Source organism: Puma concolor, chromosome B1 (genome assembly GCF_028749965.1).
Source record: "Puma concolor isolate L17-30 chromosome B1, mPumCon1.1.hap2, whole genome shotgun sequence".
Lineage (NCBI taxonomy): Eukaryota > Metazoa > Chordata > Mammalia > Carnivora > Felidae > Puma > Puma concolor.
In genome coordinates, this window is record NC_141670.1 from 31143498 (window position 1) to 31165590 (window position 22093).

A 22093-nucleotide genomic window follows, 5' to 3' on the forward strand; every position below is an offset into this window, starting at 1 on the left:
TTTTTAATTTAAACTCTCGGTAAATACCATGCAAATGGCAGCAATTCTCTCACCCTCAAAGGTGAGCTCTCTCTCGTGAATTTTGGGAAAGGTGGGCTTGTTTCATCTGTTCTCTAAGTTAGTTCTATGCTGCGGCTGCCTTTCCACAGTTCTCTGCTCTTGTATGGGTCTCCATGACGGAACGAGTGTTGACTTCTATTCACCATCAACGTCTGCTCGCTGATGAGAGTTCCTAGCGTGCTGTCTCCTCGCGTGCACTGGCCGGTGATGAACGTGAACAGGCTATACTTCTTACGGCCTCCTTCTCCCACTCCCCACGATTCCACCGCACGGCTCACGGCTGTTGAGATTTTACTAAATTGACCGTGAACTGAAAAGGATTACAGCAGCCTCCCTTTATCCTTATCGGTTTTGCTTTCCACGGTTTCAGTCATCCTCGGTCAACCGAAGTCTAAGCAGATGACTCTCCTTCTGACAGATGGTCAGAAGGTCAATGGTAGCCCAAAGCCTGTCATTCACCTCACTTCATCTCATTGCATAGGCATTTCTATCACCTCACATCATCACAAGAAGAAGGGTGAGTGAAGGACCATAAAGTATTCTGAGAGAGAGAGAGACCACATTCACATACGTTTTATTATAGTATATTGTTGTAATTATTCGCTACTGTTGTTAATCTCTTACTGTGCATAGTTTATAAATTAAATTTTGCCATATGTCTATATGTGTAGGAAAAAACAGCATACTAGTACTGGGACTATCCATAGTACTCTCCATGGTTTCAGGCATCCACTGGGGATCTTGGAACATATTCCCCATGGATAAGAAGGGCCTACCATACTATACAAAAAGGAAGATGTTTCTAAACTGTGTGCTTTACAGAAAGAGCTTAAAAAAAGGAAAAAAAGGTAAAGCATTTGAGATGCAGTCCGCTTGAAGACACAATTCCTGGCTTGCCTGCCTATAAATGCACTCTCTTCTCACCAACTGTTTCCATTTTCGAAACATAACAACTAAAATCTCCTACAACAACACGTAGTAAAGACAGAATATTGGTAAGCAGAGAGGTGCCATTCTCCTTTATTCTCCTGTGGCCTTCAGACTGTGTGGAATTTAAGAAAGACAAAGGCTGCCCATGTCAGTGTTATCTTTAGCATGCAAAAAATCAAAACTCAGTCCAAACCCACCTCTTTTTGAAAAATTTTATTTAAATCCAAGTTAGTTAACATGTTAGCGTAATAATGGTTTCAGGAGTAGAATTTAGTGATTTATCACTTACATATGACACCCAGTGCTCATCCCAACAAGTGCCCACCACCCATGTAGCCCATGCCCCCACCCAAAAACCCCTCCAGCAACCCTCAGTTTATTCTCTGTATTTAAGAGTCTCTTATGGCTTGCCTCGCCCTCTCTGTTTTTATCTTGTTTAACCTTCCTTTCCCCTATGTTCATCTGTTTCATTTCCTAAATTCCACATGAGTGAAATCCTATGATATTTATCTTTCTCTGTCTGACTTATTTCTCTTAACATAATACATTTTAGTTCCATCCACGTTGTTGCAAATGAGAAGATCTCATTCTTTTTGATTGCTGAGCATTATTCTGACATATATATATATCACATCTTCTTTATCCATTCGTCAGTCGATGGGCATTTGGGCTCTTTCCATAATTTGGCTATTATTGATAGTGCTGCTATAAACATCAGGGTGCATGTGCCCCTTCAGCATTTTTGTATCTTTTGGATAAATACCTACTAGTGCAATTGCTAGATCATAGGGTAGCACTTTTTAATTTTTTGAGGAACCTCCATACTGTTTTCCAGAGTGGCTGCACCAGTTTGCTTTCCCACCAGCAGTGCAAAAGTCAAACCTAATTCAATGTTTATTTTCAGAATTTATTTTCTCATAACACAGAATGCCCTAATATAAGGTTTGGTTAAGTCAGTTACTCAACAATGTCATCAGAGATTCGAGCTCTTTCCCTCTCTCTGCTCTGTTGAACAAAGCATTGGCTTTACCTTAGGGCTCATACCCTCAGAGTCAGCAACTGTGACAGCAGTATACCCTTGTTCACACCCAATGGGAGAGGGACGCTGGCTTTTCTTTGCAGAAACCTCAAACAAGCCTCTTGTCCATCTTGCCTTATCTGCTCCTGTATTCTCAGCATTTTTAGAGTAGCCATGAAGACCTTCTACATGCCAGTTGAAACTTATTTGCATAGTACCATTTTCTGGACAAAGTGCTGTTTTTCTCCATGTTCTTTTAGACATCTTTTTAACAGTGATGAGATTTAAAAACCAATAACAGAGGTCACATCTAATGCATAGAGCATTTGTAGCCACATTTTAGAAGTATTTGGCATGTAATAGAAACTCAGTAGATATTTGTTGAATGAATGAAGAATAAATAAATCATATTGGCCCAAATGTCTTGAAATCTGAACAACCACTGGTGAAGGAAAGGGAACACCATCATTAGTTTCTTATCCAAAGGGAAGCAACAATATTAACTACGATCTCATTATAGAGAAATCTGCCCTTCGAAAGCCATACCTTCGCTCCTCAAAGACCCTAGCCAAAGCTTTGAAGTTAAATTGTTTTTATTTTCTTTTATGTTCACTTTCCTCAAAGGTCAGAGTTTAGGAGAGGGTACTCTCCTGTAATTTCTGAATATGGAAGGGAGACTGTAGGAGGATCCCTATTCCTTTTACACACACTATCCCCAAAGGGCAGGGTAGGAGGCAAGGCTTGACCATCCAGGAAAAGTTAGTTCATTCAGGCCTCAGATGCCCAACTTGGTGTTTTTGATATGTTCTTATGAGTAGAATTGTGTCCCTCCCCGCAAAGATATGTATATGCCCTAAGTCCCAGAACCTGTGAATGTGACCTTATTTGGAGGCAGGGTCTTTGTAGGTATCATCTGGTTAAGATGGGCCCTGATCCAGAGACAGGTGTCCTTATAGGAAGTGGAAAATTTGGGTGTGCCCGGGTGGCCCAGTTGGTCGGGCATCCGACTTCAGCTCAGGTCATGATCTCACAGTTAGTGAGTTTGAGCCCCCACATCAGGCTCACCGCTGTCAGTGCAGAGCTCGCTTCGTATCCTCTGTCCCCCTCTCTCTCTGCCCCTCCGTCGCTTGTGCTCTCTCTCTCTCTCAAAAATAAAGAAACATCCCCCCAAAAAAGTGGGAAATCTGGGCACAGAAACACAGGCAAATGCCCTGTGACAACAGAGGCAGAGATTAAGTGAGGCATCTACAAGGCCAAAGAATGCCAAAGATTGCTGGTAACCTCGCTGGGAAGGAAAGAAGGATTCTCTCCCACAGCCTTCAGAGACACGAGCCTCATCTTCTTCTATACCACCTGCTTTTCTCTATCTTTAGCCTTCAGCTGTGAGGGTTCGTTCCACTAACATCTACGTGGGTTTTTATATTCCAAATAAAGGTTTTCAAAATCTCTCCTGGCACCACAGACCGCCAAAACTAAGAAAGTTTGTAACAGTCTAGAGAGCTCATTTTCACCCAGATTGTTAGTTCCTTCGCAGGTGAAAAACTTTCAGTTTCATTTTAGAATTTTTTTTTCTGTCCAGAAAGCTGTCTTCGCCCTTCCCCTTCATATTCCTGAAGTTTCATAAAGTTACTAGTGTAGGAATGGTCATCTAACTCAACCTCCACCTGACAGGACATTCATAATCTCCCATGGTCAGAGTCATCTGTGCTTCCAGCACCCGGGCAGTGAGACACGTGTGCCACCCTGTCTTCTTCGTATCTCACTATTTCTGTTGCTGCTACCTCATTCATTTATTCATTCATTCATTCATTCATTCGATTAATATTTCCCGAGCACTTACTTTGTCAGGCACAATTGTGGACAGTGGGAATAGAGCAGGAGGCAATGGACAATGAATGTCATTGTGAGTGTTATTTCTAATAGATGGAGATCATAAATAAGCATTGCTAAAGACCATAGAGGAAAACTAAGTAGGGACGTGGGCTAGAGAAAGAGGTCACGTGGGAGTGCAATGTAAAAGGGTAGTCAGGGAAAACTAATTTCTGGTTATTATAGAAAAATGCAACTAACAAGAATACTTTCTTGCAGAAAGTGTTCCTGCTCTGAATGGCGATAGGTTTTTCTTCTTGATTTTCCAGGAAGTGTCATCTGCCAGTTGCCCAAGATCCACACCTTTTCTCTCATATCTCTGGGACAGCTTCTGCTCCAACCTCAGCCCTTCCCCGGTCAGAATTTTCCCTTCTCTTTGGGCCTAACAGTTGCACGCATTCTACTGGCTCTGCCCCAGCTGTACTCTCTCTCAACATGATGTCCAGACCCGATATCCTATGCCAGGTGGGCTCTGACCTACACAGAATAAAATGGAACCATCACGTCTCACATCCTCTGTTCTGTGTACTTTTTATGTGACAGGGCCAAGACCGCTGTGCCCACTTTTCTCTTTTTGTAACCATATTGGACTGTCGATTCATACAGAACCTAACGTCAACAAGGTTGCTAAGAAATTGTTCCATCTTCAGCCCCAGGCTCTTTCCACTCTGTGGAGAGTCCTCCCTCTTGATTTCATTACCCTTGGGAAAATTTTAACGAGTCGGAGCAGTAGCTGCGGCAGTCAAGAAACACAGCATGTAATGACCTCCAGGTATCCTGCTTTGCCCCGTCTAACTCTGCCTACTCTATCCTAGCAATTGGACTAACACCGTCCCAATCTGCAAAGCTTTAAAGTGCTGAGTTATCATCTGCCTATTTTTCCCCCTCTAATGTTTAAAAAGAAATCAATTGATGGCAGCGTATGTTTCTGTCCTTTGCTTCCCTTGCCAGAGGTGAATCCCACTGTTTCAGAGCAAGAGCAGGCTGGGTACCTGCCCTGTAGCCTCTCCAGCTGAGGCTGGGATCACAGAGAAAACTCATATTCTCTTTTCACTGGCCTGTTCCCCCTTGTGAAAATTAAACCACGTGGTATGGAGGTTAAACCTCCCTTGGTCTTACAGCCAATCCCAAGGTGTTCTTTTTTATTCTTTACCTTCCAAAATCAACAGGGACAGATCATCATGAGGCTTTAAAACTACCAGTTGCTGGCTGTGGAATCTTGGATTAGTTACTCAACTGCTACGTGACTCCCTTTCACTAGGTGAATAAAGTTAATAGTAACCATGTCCAAGGCACATAGTAAGCATTAAGCCAGTTCATTTATGGAAAGCACTGAAAAAGTAGCTGGTGCACAGTGAACAACATTTAAGCGTTAGCTTCCATTTGGGGTTAAAATTAAATGCATCAATTCATCGTTCACTCCTAATTATTTGGAGGCAGATTATCTGCTCTATGTTTCCCCCTGGAGAAACAGTATGGTATGTTCTGGAATCAGGCAAGGAATAGTGTCTGAGCTCAGCTGCATGACCTTGGGAACATTATTTATCCCAGGTAAGCCTCAATTTTCTCGTTGATAGATGGCGATAACAACCTCCTTCACAGAGCTACTGTGGGCTTCAGGTGAGTTAAGTGTTCATAGTGTCCTATAAAATACCTATCGATTTATGGCTTTGGATGCCCCAAATGCATTCTTGGTTGGAAAATATTGTTCTTTGAAGATAATTTCATCATCCTGATGCCACAAAGAAACTTTAGCTCCTGACTTGCCTTTTCCAACAAGAGGCTGTTTTTCTTGTCCTGGCTGTCCATTGTAACCTAAGCACGAAGGTACCATTGCCACAACTTTCCCTTCCAGCCCTGTGAGCTTCACCCAGGGCAATTCCCTTTGTCAACAGCCCACCCCATCATTCAAAACCCTTTTTCAAATCTGGCAGCCATGAACTATAAATTTCCCAGTAATGGTGGGCTTATGGCTTACCCTTTCTGATTTGTTAACGTTAAGGGCATTCTATGAACAAGACCAGATGAAGAGTACCAAGAGGGTGGGCACATCGGGTTCTGAGACAGGAATGGCAAGAGTAGAAGCATAGTATTTCACAGGCATCTCACTCAGTCACCAAAATAAGTTGTTGAGTATCCCATGTGACCAGCATATGCAGAATCTTTGACTGCATTAGAAAAAAAATAACATTCAACAAGTACAAAATCATATTGCTGACTGCATCACATTTTCTCCAGGTAACTTGATGATCATAGTCCACAGCTATACTTACAAAGTGACGGAGCTAGAAGTACCTTTGAGATCACTTGCTTTATTTGGGACACAAATAAACTTAGAAGTGAGATGACTTCTTCATGGTCACAAAGGTAAGGAATGACAGTCAGGTCTAGAATTCTGGCCCCAACTTTTGGTCTATTATTCTTTCCACTGCATCACATAACCTCATATTTGTGCTGAATTTTAGGATTAAATATCTACACAACAGTGATGCAGATATTTTTCTCATTTCATGATTTCAGTTCTCTATGGTCCACTAAAAGAAAAGAATGTTTACAGAGAGGACCTCTGTGTCTAAAACCAAGGGCAAAATGCTTCAAATGGCGAACCGAGAAGCTAGTCTTGCCCAAGGAAAGCTTTCACTATATTGTCATCCTTGCGTCACTCAAAGTGAGTGTGTGCTCTTGTTCATCTAATTTTCCAACTAAATGTCATCAGTCACCTTGAAGCAGGTCATTTCCTGCTGATAAACAGCCCTTGACAAGGCTGTAAGCAGTCAGTTTTTACCACCTGGTCATTAATCCCTACAAATGCCCTAGACCCAAATTCCTAATTGCTTAAACAAATGGTTTCCATGGATGATGAAACATCCCCGCAAATCTACAGCACTTGCTGGTAGCAAAAGTAGTTCTCTGTGCCACCTACTCCTACACTTCTCCCCTCGGTCCCAGGAAATGCTAAATGAAAAGTCAAGAGAGCTCTGATGGCTGCAAAGGGGAAGTCTGAAGGTAAGGGGGGCAGTATTGTCATTCATTGCCATTCTCTCCCCAGAGGTCATTCTGAGAGCAGGTGAGACTATGATGTATGGGACGTAAGAGAGAAAGGTCTAATGGGAGGAATACTTCCGTGTTGTCAGTGAGGATTTAGGTGAAGTCTCGTCACGATTAAACAAGGGTCTCTGTTGCTCCAAGCAGAGGGACATTTAAGCAGGATTGGGGGGCAGCCAGTTCTCAGAGAAATGGTCTCACAGTGGCCACGTCATGCCCAAACCTGCATTTAGGTCCGCTGTGCTGCATGAAGGTTTCTGTGTTGGCCACATTGTTGGCCTGCCTGGTTCTTTGGTTTTTCCCGAGGCTGTGACCCCTGTTCCCTCACTCCCACCCACATGGTCATCATGCATACAGTTACCTCGGGAGCATCCCCTCTATGCTGTGTGACTCTAGCCCCATGACCCTAGCTGTGACCCTTGACCTGAGGTAAGCCAATAGGAACCCCTTCTACCATTGTTGGCCTTGAAGCCAGAGCTTCAAGCTGGTACTTTTCCATTGCCTATGGCATATACTTTAAAGCTGTGTACTCCATGATTATGTTTCCACATGGTATTCAGGAGAAATGGAGGCAGCCAATTTGAAGAAAGAAAAAAATGAGAAAGAAATTGAGAGGAATAAGTGAAAAATGAAGACAGAGATGGTTGTGATGAGTTTTATTGTTAGTTCCAGTTGTTCCTGGAACCCGTGTGCAATTCTGTTCTTGGATTCCATGAGACCCCTGGCATTTGAAGAAAAGTTCCCTATTTTCATTAAGCTAATTAGGAATCTGTCATGGCAACCAAAAAAATTCTAAGAACTATATTCCCTTCTTTCCCTTGACACTGACTTTATGGTGGATCATTTAAGTCCAGGTACATCTCCCATTTTTTCTTTAATGTATATGGTATTTATAGTCAGATAGAAATGAGGTCCCTGGTTTTCATGTAACCTTGGATTTTCCTGATACCGTCTAATTGTTGGAGGTGGATTACTATCTTTGCTGCCAAATGTCAAGAACACTTGGATCTACTTGGAAGCAGAGCCAGTGCTGATAGGGCAGTGTCCTCTGCTCGGAGGGCAGGCTTGTTCATCCTGTATCTCCTGTCACCAGTCTACTACTTGTTGTGAGAAATGGGCCGTTATGGGGATCAGAGAGGCTCTGTATAAACGGGTAACCCTTTGACCTGAGCTTAAAACATTGCTTTGCTACTCTATGAAGCTGGTGGCAATGGTGGGGTCAGGAGAGTATTCTCAGATTCTCTTTGCAAGACTAGTTTCTGTCTTTTCTACCTTGGTAGGCACAGACAGACCATAGCTACAAAGGGGAAGCAACTCCTCCCTGAGGTTACAGCTATGGTCAGCAAACGAAAATAATATAAAAAGTTCTAGCAGATTTTAAAAACCCTCTTATTAAAGCAAAAGTTAGGCCTGTCTGTGAATGTGGGAGATGGGGACACAGATTGAAGTAGAACTTTCTCGCCCTGTGTCTGCTTCTCCCTGTGTCTTCCACCACTCCGTCCCCCTGTCCTGTGTTCCTATCTTGAGGGACTCACTATAATTATTCGGTCTGATTCTCCAGCTGAGAGCAACTTTGGAGCAAATGTGCACAAGATGCACAAGTTGCACAAGATGTTCTCCCTCCTCCCATCATGCTGCCCCAGTACCCACAGCCCCAGACTGGAGTTCCTAGGTAGAGCCTTCATTTTCTCCCACAGGCCCCCGATGCTTGCAGCCTCACCTCTCCATTCTTGATCCTCACCTCAGTCACCTCCCCTGTATCCACGATGTCACTCTCTGTTGATTTCCCAGCGGTTACTTTACTCTCTTTGGGCAACGTATTTGTGAACATATGTCTGATGAATAAAATGCTAATCCCAAAGAAATGCTTCTAATGATGGAATTCCTGCAAAGTGTCAGACAAGGTGGAGAGTTGGGTCTTCCGATCCTCTGGGCATACATTACCCACTTGCCCGTGCTTGGGAGCAGTCCCTGTGTCTCTGTGTCTTAGTATCCACGTAAGAATTCCATAGCGCAGTAAAGTGCTTAGGCTTATTTTATTTCATGCTACTTTGTATCTATTGAAGATCCTTCCTCCTGAACTTTAAACTACGCCACAGTATACTTTCTATCTCAACCTTTTAAAAAAGGGAGGATTGGGGCGCCTGGGTGGCGCAGTCGGTTAAGCGTCCGACTTCAGCCAGGTCACGATCTCGCGGTCCGTGAGTTCGAGTCCCGCGTCAGGCTCTGTGCTGACAGCTCAGAGCCTGGAGCCTGTTTCCGATTCTGTGTCTCCCTCTCTCTGTGCCCCTCCCCCGTTCATGCTCTGTCTCTCTCTGTCCCAAAAATAAATAAATGTTGAAAAAAAAAATTTAAAAAAAAAAAAAAAAGGGAGGATTGAGTAAATTAGAGTCTTGGGCACTTTGAAGACCTCAAGCTAGAAACAGACGTTTATATAAACCCTATAATGTCTAACACATTACCTTGCACAAAATGAAAGGAGAACAAGAGGGAGGCAAGATTTTATACAGACATACATATATATACATATTGATATATACACACATATATACATTCATACATAGATTTATAATTATATAAAATATGTATTTCAGATAATATATACACACAGGTAACACTCAGTTCTGACCTCCCTGATCCTGACACTGATGGAAGAATTTTCAGACTTACAGGCAGGCCCCTGAGGCATATATCATCCTTTAGAGCTTTAGAAGGTAAAGCCGCACCTGGCCTTGAGTTGGTGACCAGCATTGGGCACTGATTTCCCACATGATTTATCCAACAGAATTAGTAAGGAACTAATATTCCAGACACTGTGATAGGCTGTACAGTTTCTTCCTGCTCAAGGCTTTGTGTTTTCCCACCCACTGCCTACAAAGACCTTATTAGGAAATGTTTTGGGAACCTGAAAACAGGGACTATGTCATATATATGTCATATATAGGGGTCATTAAACTTTTATTTGTTGGTGGATTGACTGATGTTTTGAGTACTAACACATGCGGAAGAGAGGCATTTGATGTACATTTCTGTGTCTTGTGGTAGAATTATACCCCTCCTTATACTAGAATTTCAGTATCTTCCCTTCTCAAAATGACTTAAGGGGAGGATATCATCCAAAGTTGAAATAAGATCACGATCAATGATAATTAGATAATGCACAAATGATTTCCTAATAGCCTAAGAGAATTCATTTGCCTTTCAGTACTTGGCATGCTACATTTTATTTTATTTATTTATTATTGTTTTAATGTTTATTTTTGAGACAGAGACAGAGTGTGAGTAGGGAAGGGGCAGAGAGAGGGAGACACAGAATCTGAAGTGGGCTCCATGCTCTGAGCTGTCAGCACAGACCTGACGCGGAGCTCAAACTCATGAACCGTGAGATCACGGCCTGAGCTGAAGTTGGACCCTCAACTGACTGAGCCACCCACGCACCCTTTGGCATGCCACATTTTAATTTTTCAAATGTTTTTCTTCTGATACATTAGGTTCTACACTGCATTTTTCCAAGTTAAACACTAGTTGCAATGGTTTATCTTCCAGTTATCTGTTGCTGCAAATACAAAGCCCCAAAATGTGGTGGTTTAAAACAACAATTAATTATTACCTTTTGAACTTCTGGTGCTAACTGGACCAAGCTAAGCAATTCTCAGTTGAGATCTTTCATATCAGATGGGTATGTAGCCATCCGAAACTTGACTGGGCTAAAGACCAACACGACCCTCTCATGTGGCTGGCAGTTGATGCTGGCTATCTGCTGGAAGCTTACCTGGAACTTTAAGCCAGAGTGCCTACGCATGGCCTCCATAGGGCTTGGGCTTCCCATATCATGGCAGCTGGACTTCAAGAGGCAGAGGAAGACAACTAAGCATGACAAGAGGCTCAGGCAAAAGCTTCAAGGCCTCTAGCCTCAGAAAGTATACAGTATCACTTCTGCCACATTTTATCGACCAAGAATGAGTTACAGATCAGCCTAGAGTCAAGGGTAGGGGGCTATATAAAGATGTAAACAAGATGCTTTTGTGTGTTAGGCATCAGCTGGAGCAGCTGGGCCTGGTGAACCACTTCCAAGGTGGCTTCTTCACTCACACACCTGGAGCCATGGTGCTACCTGGTCTCTCCCTGTCTTTCTCTCTCTCTCTCTCCCTACCTCTTGTTTCTATCTCCATCTCCATGGCATCTCAACCTCACCTTTAAGATATCTTCACAACACTATGGCATCTCACAGCAGGGTCGCCGCAGGATTGCTGGACTTCTTCCCTGGTCACTGGATTTCTCCAAAGATGCTATTGAAAGTTCCAGAACGTCTCTTTTGCAATATAACAGTATCAATCCAAGTCACTAAGATCATTCCAGATTAAAGGAGAAAGCAATAGACTCCACTTCTCAATGAGGAAATGCCATGCCTGTAAAGGAAGAAAGGAATTGATGATGGCCATTTAGGAGACAAGCTACAAGTCCCCCTTATTATCTACCAAAGGCATGGGGATCTCCTAGGGAAATACATAGTTCTTCTTCTCTGCCATGTCTTGCCCAAATACCAATTTATAAAGGCAGCTTTCCTTGATTCCCCTATGTGATATTATAGTTCATAATGTAGGAATGACATCACCAAGATGATAGCATAGGTCATTCCTGACTTTGGCCCCCCTCACAGAGAACAGTTGACATCCATTCGAGAACAAGACAGCACTGGGAGAATTCTGTAACACACAGGTGAGACCGAAGCACCCCTTGCACCTGACAGAACAAGATACACTGCACAGAAGGGTAAGAAAAGCCACTACATGTCGACCGTATTGCCCCTCCCCCAGGCCAGTACAGCATCATGGACAGGTCTGTCCTGAGCCTCTGGTTCTGCCAGTGGGAAAAGGGAACCCAGGAAGGACATCCAGCACCAGCCCAGCACTGTGGGTCACTTTGTGGAATCCCCTACTTGGATCTCTCACCATAGGATCACAGGGGAATCTGTGGGTTTGACCATTCAGAATCTGACTGTGACAAGAAGCAGGGAGGTGCTCACAACAACTAGCACAAGGATCTTGGTGGACCAAATTCTTACCTGCAGCACCCAAGTGGTAATCCCGTTGATAGGAAACTGTCAAGGGATGACATTAAAAAAAATTTTTTTAATATTGCGATACCGTCTCACCACAATGAGATATCGCTTCACACCTGTTAGAATCGCCATCATCAAAAAGATAAGAGATAACAAATGCTGCCATGGATAGGATCTTGAAGGCTTTATCCTAGGTGAAATAAGTCAGATAGAGAAAGACAAATACTGTACGGTCTCATTTATACATGAATCTAAAAAACAAAAGAAGACAAAACAAAAGAAACAGAAAACAAACCCATAGAAAAAAAGATCAGACTTGTGGTTACCAGAGCAGTAGGTGGTGGGGAGGGGAAATTGGAGGAACGCGGTCAAAAGGTCCAACCTCCAGTTGAAAGATAAATAAGTACTAGAGATGTAACGTACAACGTGGTGACCACAGCTAACACTGCTATAAGGTATACAGGGAAGTTGTCATGAGAGTAAATCCTAACAGTTCGCATCCAAGAAAAAAAATTGTTTTCCTTGATTCTTTTCTTCTTCCTTTTCTTTTTTATTGTATCTATATGAGAAGATGAATGTTAGCTGAATCTATGTGGTGATGATTTCACAATACATATAAATCAAGGCATCATGCTAAACACCTTAAACATACACAGTGATGTATGTCCATATTTCTCAATAACACTGGGGAAAAAAAGAAATATATGTTTGGTCTTTGACCTGTTTCTGGCACAGAAATTCTTGGAATTTCCTGATGAGAGGGATAAAGTTGTCTTTTGTCACATTGATGACGTGACTTTTGGACCGTACCTAAAGATGGGACTGGTTGCCACAGTAGCCAACTGTGTAATTAGAAGGTTGGGACTTTCAGTCCTGGCCCCTGAACTCTGGAGACAGGAGAGGAGCTGAAGGTTGAATCCATCACCAATGGCCAGTGATTTAATCAATCATTCCTACATAATGAAGCCTCTGTAAAAACCCCAAAAGGACAGGTTTCAGAGGGCTTCCAGGTTGGTGAACACATAGAGGTGCTGGGAGAGTGGCAGCACCCAGGGAGGGCATGGGACCCCAGGCCCTTTGCCCATACTTTACCCTATGCATCTCTTCTATCTGACTGTTCCTGAGTTATACCCTTTTATAATAAACCAGTAATCAAGTGAAATGATTGTCTGAGTTCCTTGAGCCACTCGAGCACATTTATCAAACCTGAGGAGGAGGTTTGGAACCCCCAATCTATAGCCAATCAGTCAGAAGCACAGGTGATAACCTGGGCCTGTGACTGGCATCTGAAAAAAAGGGGGACACTCTTATAGGACTGATGCTGCAGGATCTCCAGGTAGATAGTGTCAGAATTGAGTTGAATTGTAGGACACCCAACTGGTGTCCAAGAATTGTTTGGTCGTGTGTGAGAACCCCCCCCCCCCACCACCACCACATTGGAACTGGGCCCAGAACCCCCTTTAAACTTAGAACACATTAGGATCCCCTTCTGAATGCTCATTTTAAGTACACATATCACAGCAATTGCTGCTATATTTTACTAAGATTGCTTGTTTAACTATGTGTCTCCTTGAACCAGCTCCTGCTGAGAGCACCTGTCTTGTTCAGAGCTGCGTTCCCAATACCCAGCAGAGTAATATCACATATGGTGGACCCTCAATATTTAGCTGATCATGGAGGTTAATTGTATCTACAGCAAACTTTGCTAGAGGTATCCTTTTGCTTCAAGAGTCAGGACCAAATCCTTGTTCTTTGTCTCCCTCTTTTATTTTTCCCCCTTTAACTTTTTCCCAAATGTACAAGGGCATCATTTTCATGGTAATAACACCATCAGGACTTGTCCTGAGCCTTTTTTTTTTTTTTTTTCTGCTGCAGCTCCTATGGGCTTGTGATTATCATGCATGAGACAGAGACGGAGCAGGGCGGTGGGGGGGTGGGGGGGGGGGGTGGCACATAAGCTGCTCCTGAAACGAATCTACCATGATGCACCAGCCAGGAGCTTAATAGGGAGCATGATCCGCAATATGCTGAGTGTAGCTCTACAAGGAGCCCTGGGCTGGGCTTGTGACATTCCATTTCTCAGAGGATTTTAGCTCCTGCTGCTGCTACAGGGAAGGATTGATGACTGTGATAAGAGATTTGAACACAGTCCTCTTAAAAACAGAAGGGCTGGGGTCGTCAGGCTAATTGGGACTGCAGACACGTGTATGTGCATGTCATACATAATAATGTGTGTATGTTATGTACGTAGTATAAAAGGGTAGAATATTTGAGGATAAAGCAAAAGCCAAAAGGACAAAGGCAACAGGCAATCTAATCCACTTAATGGGTCAAGAAGCTCAGAGCTGAGCCGCAAATGCATCATTTGATAACGGTAATGAAAAAGACAGCAATCTATATCTACAAATATCATTAAGGCAGATTTGGTTTAGAGGCCAAACTTAGTTGATGTGAAATTTACGAGACGGGCTGTCTCTCAGATGATGAGGGTGCATTCAGTTCCTTCTTTTCTCCTTTGGAGCTCGCTTAGGTCTTATTTCCAAGGTATGTTTTCCTGATATGTGAGGCTCTATTTTGTTTAAATGAGAATTAAGCATTTTGCCACCCAATCTTATCTTAATGCTGAGGATGCTGATTTTACAAGTGGGCGAAGCCTATTCAGTGGCCCTTTGGGCGTTACATTTCCTTGTCCAGTGTCTGCGGGCTTCCTGCTCACAAGGGAGTTCACACGCCCGTGCACACGCACACACACGCAGAGCGAAAAGTTGCTGGTGCCTTGAGATGGAATTTATAGTAAGGCATGTGTCTGAATCATGACTTAGCAGCTGGTCCTAGAAAATGCCTGAAATGTGTGTCCCGATGATTTGTTCAGTGTGCTTTGTGTCTGCAAATCCCGTTATAATATTCCTGTGCAAAATGCACAGGGGCTTCATTTTTTTTTTTTTTAGGGACTTCACTTTCAACCAAAGTTCTAATACATACTCCACAGTAATCACAGTACATTGCACTGCAAAATATGCAGGATCCATTAATTTTTTTCTCCGTATGATGCCTCAGTCAATATCAGGTAGCATTCACGAAGAGTAATGAAGTCTGCTTTCAACACAGCAATGTTCCTACAATTATGTGCTGATTGACCTTCACTTTGTGCTGTGCCTGCAAAGAAAGGGAATCCCCTGATATACTGTACTGAGCAGAGCACGTGCAAGTCAGATGCCTTGAAGTAAGAAAGGAACTCGTCCCTGTAGCATGTGATGTGAACTTTCACTCCAGATTTGCTCCTGCTTCAAAAGTTAAAGCAGACCAGATCAGAAGTTTGGGAGAAAACTGTTTGTTTTTTTTTTTTTTTTAATGTTTTTTAGTGTTTATTTGTCTTTGAGAGAGAGAGAGAGAGAGAGCACAAGTAGGGGAGGGGCAGAGAGAGAGGGAGACACAGAATCCCAAGCAGGCTCCAGGCTCTGAGCTGTCAGCACAGAGCCCAATGCAGGGCTCAAATTCACAAACCACGAGATCATGACCTGAGGCCAAGTCAGGCCCCTAACCGACTGAGCCACCCAGGTGCCCCCAAATTTTTTTAAGTCACTCTGGGATTTAGGTCTTCACTTATTTTGTGGGAAATTTTATAATAAGTGAAGTCACATTATTGACTTATTCTACAAGCCTAACCTAAGTGTATGCTCCCTTTGAAGGAAGTGTGAATTCCACATAAGACGCTACAGCATAAAGAAGTGCTCACCCCTCTTTAGTGCTTCATCGTGGCTTCCATGGGCCTCTGTGCTTTGGTCACGGTAGTAACTACTGTAAAAAGGAAAGTCCAGAATATGTAATGACTCAAGTGCAAAGAGACATGTATTTCTTGCTCACCTGGCAGCCCGGGACAATTTCACGTCATCAGGGTTGGTGATGATAGGGAGGAATATTCTTCCCTAACATAGTCACTCAGAGAACCAGGCTGATAGAGGCTTTGTCAAATACATATGACGTCCCCAGTCTCCCTGGACGTCTTATCTGGAAGCGGAAAGGAGAATGAGAAAACCCTTGTGAAATTTTGCATGGGTGATGGCCACAAGGATTCTGCTCGCATATACTTCTGGCTAGAAATCAGCCGCACCCAGCTGCAAGGGAGGCTGGGAGATGCCACCTAACTGGGCCCCCAGGAAGAAGAGGACATGGATTATGTGAGCAACCTCTGTCACACTCCTCTCCTTTCTGTTCTTTGAGGGGTGGGCTTCCCAGTTTCACAGGGTCTGTGGCAGTGTGAGAATACGACATGCTCCCCCAGACGCTTTCCAGAGGCAAGGATCACCATCTGTGGGATTCTTTCGTGTCCAGCCACAACTCAACTCCTACATTCAAGAGAGGTATTCCAAAACCCTACCGAACATCTATCTGATTGTCAAATAAGCACCTCAAATGTGACAGCATGAAACCAAATGTAGCTTACCTCCTCCATAGAAATAGTATCTATTCGTAAGGTTATGACAAGGCTGAAATGTGTAAGCCACTCAGAAAAGTGTCGGTACACAGCAGATGCTTAATAAATGTCGGTTATTATTCTTTTCCCTCCCACCCTCCTGCCACACAAATCTGTTTCCCGTCCCATGATTCATAGCAGGATCACCTACCTTAACAGGTCAAGCTAGAAGTCACATGTGACTGCTCCTTCTCACACACCTCTTACCACTGTCCAGTGACCTTCAGATAACTCTGGGCTGCTGCTGATTTCCTCCTCATTGTCACGCTCTGTCTCAGACATTCATTGCTTCTGAACGGAGCTATTGCAAATCCTGCAAAATGCCTTCCTGTTTTCTCTGATCTCCTCGTCCTCTGCCTCTGCCTCTGTAATATTGCCAGAGTTCCATCATTAAAGCATCCTAACATGTGTTATCAAACACTCAGATGGCTTTTTATTGCCTGCAAGTATGAAGTCCATAATCCTTGATGTTGAAAAGGAGGGTGGAGGATATTTGGAAGGCTTACTGGGGCATAAATATGGAACTGTTTTATTTTTACTCTAGTAACTACCTTCAACTAGGCCACCTTGACTCCTCCTTCCCCTCTGGGCAGTACCTCCCTTAACAACATGGAGCAGACTCTGAATTTTTAGTACCTGTGAGATACCAGAAAATCTCTCGATTTGGATCTAAAACACCCGTTCCTTTTTCTAGCCTGATGTTCTTCTAGTGTTGAGAAAAGGGAAGAGGGTTGGTGGAGGCAGTTGCCTGGTAAGGGACCCTTCCCCAGACTCGGTCTGGTTCGGTCTGGTTGCACCCAGTGCTGGTGGCTTCTAAGTCAACAGTGTGATGGTATTCTTAGAAAGAGATTGGCTTTAACCCAGCCCCTCCATTACTGAGGACTTCTCCACAGTATCTCCACCATCTGACCACCATCTCCACGCACCCCAGCTGCGCCTCCGGGTACAACAGTGTATCGTGGGGTCCAGCGGCTCCCTAGGCCAGCCTACAGCTGCTGCTTCTCAGTTAAACCTGGCGCTCTTCACATAGAGCCACCAGGACTCTGAAGTCTCCGGGATGTTGGAGTCCCCTCCTGTACCCTCTAAGGACTATGAAGGGCTGGGATGAGGCATAGCTTGTCCCGCCTTTCCCCCCAAACGTTGGATACTACAATCTGTTCAAGCCTCTGAGAGTAGCCCATTCTGGTGGGTCTTTCCTCCTCAGAAATCTCTAGATGTGAACCCTATTGGCTCAAGTATGTCTGCAAACCTCAGGGCACACCTGAGATTCTGGGACTGAAAAGGACAATGTAGGCCTGACCCTAGGACTTCGGCATACTCCTCCGATAACTCTTAAGACATTCTCTGTATGCAGGAGCATCAGGGCGCTTCCAGAAGGTTGACAGTTCAGCATATACCGAGCCAAGGAATGAAATGTCAATCTCTATGTCTTGAAGTTACTTCCAGCCTTTACAGGAAATCCCCTCAGAACCCCACTCGGTTGGCTTCGGGGACGAAAGGCACTAGTCTCTCACCTGGAATCATGTGCCATTCGCTCAGTTAAGACCTCGCTACCTTCCCCTTCTCCTCTCCTGACAGGGGTAGGTGGAGGTAGGGCCAGCATAGCTCTGGCCCCTCCAAATAAACCCCAGGGAGGCCAGAGCTGGCCTCTTTAGCTCGAGAGTTCCTTTGCAATGGGATGCATGTAGGGTCTTCATCCACATTTGGTCCTTGGCTCCAATTCTGGGGCAGAGAAAAACCCATTTGACACACGATGAAGTATTTCATATATAGGTACACTTCTGTCGGCCTTATCACCGTTTTTATAGCACCTTTTGTTAAACGTACCTCTCCCTGCAGGCACCGGAAATCCTCTAAAGGCTGAATCTTCTTCCTTTTTGTTTCACCATTTCTCAGCACAGCGCTGAACACTTCGTGGATGCATAACAGGTGCCCAGGACGTTATTTCCTAATTCCCCCCAGGTTGAGGTCCCGGATCCATGAGATGCCAACCCCGTTTTTTGTTTGTTGTTTCTTGTTTTTGTTCTTCAGAAGACAAAACTCAGGTGCAGAGAGATGAGATCACATCTCGGGGCACACAGCTAGTTTGGGATTCCGTTTCATATACAGATTCATACACTTAATGGTGCAGCAGAAGCATAAGTAAGCCAAGCATTATTTGATGACTGGCCTTTGGAGAAAAGAGAGTGGGTAATGGAAAACACTGTACAAATTCCAAAAGTTGATTTTTGCAGATGAAGCACATTTTTCATTCTCGGTCTGGTAGGCTTTGCCTGTGTGTGCCGTGACTAATTCTTACTGGCCCAGCCTAGACTTCCTGTTTTCAGAGCAGCATGACAGATTTGTTGGTATAGTTTGGCTTTAATTCATTTCAAGCCGATCCTGGAAACCAGAGGCCCTGTCATGTCTTTATTGCAACATTAACTCCATTTTTTCTTTCCCTACTCCTTCTATTAATAAGCAGAGGCCACTCACTAGGGCAATCTTAACTGCCCACTGAAAGTGACAGCCGAAAGTATAAATAACTCTTCTCACTTACCCTTTAATACTTTTCTGGGAAAAGTAGCAGTTTTGTTCTCTTATCTCTTACGTGGATGCAGAGCTGATAAATTCATTCAAGACAGCTTAACTCTTTCTTGGTGAATCGGAATTTCCAGGGCAGCCTGCCCCAGAAGAGCCAGCTCCTCCCGTGCCATCTTGCACACTCACAGTGATTTGGAATTGATACAAGATTTCCTCTGGGCCCCTAGTTGTGCCCACACTTAACTCCACCTATCAAAGTGTGGAGTGGTTGGAACCTGAGAAATTATCCAGGGAGGTTTTGTTCCCTTGCTTTGTCTGTAGGCACAACAAAGCAGCTCACTTATTCAGAAATCTCAGAAGAGGGTGCAACAGGAGAGAGGTGGAAAGAAGCCTCCAGCCATGGCCGTGGTCAGCCACACGTGGGTGGTTCCACAGGCGAACTCCGGGCAGTTTGAGATGAGAGCGGTCTCTGGGCATGGGTCCTTTGGAGGGGGCAATTCATGAGCCAACAGCCCCTCAGCACATGTACCTGTCTTGTTCCCTTACATCGGGTAAGGCCTGATCTAAAAATCTGCCCCCCTTCCAAAGCCTTCCTTGGCAAAGAAAAGAAACCACAACCTTTTGTCTCTGGTGAGTCCTTTGTCCGAGCACGAACCAATTATCTTGGCCAGGGAGATTCGAGCACTGGCTGGCCATTCTGTATTGTGTATCCACATTCCAATCTGGGAAGAGGAAGAAAGTACCAGCTGGTAAGTGGCAGAGGGGCATCCAGGAAGACCTGGGGAGCAAAGCAGAGGGTCACCGCCCCCGCCCCCGCCGCCCCCGAAGAAAGGATGCTGTGCAGGCATCTATATATCAATAAAAAACCTTTTACACTTTTTAAATTATACTCTTAAATTAGCTCATTAACATATAACTAATGTTATTAGTTAATTAGATAATTTTGATATTATCTTAGCATAATATTAAAATATATTATGCTTCTCCGAAGACCATTAGGCTGTGCTCACAACACCCAGGAATTGTACACGCTGACTGCCTTTTGTGCTTTTCAAGCAATGTACTGCATGTTAAATTTCTGTGTCAAGTGTCCCATTTTTCCTAGTCAATTCCTTTCCTTTCCCATCTCTAGGAATCACATGGGAAAAAATTAGAAATTACGAAGTATTTCACAATGGAAAAGATGGGGAAGAGGTATAGATGTGTTGCTATCAATCAGTCATATATATCTACGGGAAATTGTGAAACACAGGACATTTACAGGGCCTAAGAGTAGTTTGGGGGAGTAGATTTTCAGAACACAAAACAACAGTAGAACTTTCTTAAACAACATCTAATTCTCAGAAGATTTATTAAAAGAGAGGTGGTTATCTTCATGTAGGATCTGGAAGGCCAGAAATGTCTTCCCCTTAATACTTCTTGTTCTCATTCTGCTACTGGAACCATAACCATTACATCTATAACACAACTCCTTGGCACGGCTAATTGTCCTGTTTGTCCTGTTCATCGCATGATGATTGTCCTGTTCATCGCATGATGTGACTTGGGGTCCCCAAGCTACAAGCCAACCCCCTCGTTTTCCCTTAACTCTTAAGTAAATGTGGGCGGCCAAGACGTATGAGCGTTCATAATGAAGTGTTCTTATAAGATTTAATGTTTCTAGTCTGCCATCACTATAACACTAGGACTTTGGTATTTCTTATAAATGGGTCTTTCCTCTTCAAAGAACATTTTGTTGCTTTCTGTCCAAAGATTCACTTAAGCAAAAGCATGACCTAAGGGAGTATAAAAGAATAACAATCATTTCTACCTTATAAATCGCCTCACCAGCAAATACCACTAAAGGGAAGAGAGGAAGAGGGCCTGGGGTTTAGTGATTATAGGGAGCTCTAAGCCTAGAGAGAAGGGCATTGCTTTAAAGAAGGTGAGGAGGGAAGGGGACAATGAACTACAATTCTTTTGTGGCTGCTTCATTCTAGGCTCTCTCCAATGCAAGGGATTGACAAGGATAAATATAAAAATTTCCATCCCTTGGAGTAATCACAAACCAGTAGGGAAGACAGACACGCACATTAACTAGAAGAGTGTCTCGTGCATCGAAGGTATCTATTAAATGCTCGTTGGACTGACGATTTACCTACAATGAAATTCAAGTTCGCACACTGTACATCAGATTCTGGCTCTACCCCTAACAAGCTGTGTGGCGTTGTACAGGTTACTTAACATCTCTGTGTTACTGTGAACTGCTTGGCTTAGTTCCTGGCAAATAAATGCTTGTAGCTAATATATTTTTTTTAATTTTTTAATGTTTAGTTTTGAGAGAGAAAGAGAGACAGAGAGACAGAGCATGAGTGGGGAAGGGGTATAGAGAAAGGGAGACACAGAATATGAAGCAGGCTCCAGACTCTGAGCTGTCAGCACAGAGCCTGATGCAGGGCTTGAAGCCACCAACTGTGAGATCATGACCCGAGCTGAAGTCAGATGCTTAACTAATGCTTGAGCCACCCAGGTGTCCCTGTAGTTAATATTAATATCAATATTAATATTAATATTACTGTTACCTATTCTCCCTCCATCTCCTACCATGCTCCCTCTTCCTCCTTTCCTTAAAACCTATGCTCCATTCGTTCCACACCAGGGAATGCTTCCCAGACATGTTATGATATGCACATCTCTCAGTCTGTGATTTTCATTCTCTCTTGCCCATCTACAGTGGACTTCCCAGGCCAGTTATAAACCCTTTTGGAGAAGGCACTGTGGTTTTTCACATTTATAATTCCAGCAACTAGCATATTTCCAGGAACAGTTCAGACACTTCACAAATATTTGTTCAATTGAATTAACTGTATTAAACTAAATAGTGTGAATAAAACTGTACACATCCACATAGGGAGAGTGAGGAATTCTTCACAGGGAATGAATCACGGAAGGTTTCCCGTAGGAGCAGACAGTTTAACTTGAAAGCTTTAGGGGCGCCTGGGTGGCTCAGTCGGTTAAGCGGCCGACTTCAGCTCAGGTCACGATCTCACGGTCCGTGAGTTCGAGCCCCGCGTCGGGCTCTGGGCTGATGGCTCGGAGCCTGGAGCCTGTTTCCGATTCTGTGTCTCCCTCT

At 43.8% G+C, this 22093-nt stretch overlaps 1 protein-coding gene across 8 annotated transcripts in view; it reads left to right on the forward strand.

The window, feature by feature from the left end:
• The window catches only part of LOC147581542 (uncharacterized), a 96995-nt gene that overhangs the window by 52210 nt on the left and 22692 nt on the right, over nucleotides 1-22093 (forward strand). For 2 of the 8 annotated variants that reach the window (XR_015250016.1, XR_015250015.1), the window contains one exon: nucleotides 4147-4387. The exons of the other annotated variants lie outside the window; for them this stretch is intronic. The gene's annotated coding sequence lies outside the window, so the exon portion shown is untranslated. Of the gene's footprint in view, nucleotides 1-4146; nucleotides 4388-22093 lie in introns of those variants that run through there. 8 annotated transcript variants of the gene reach the window in all.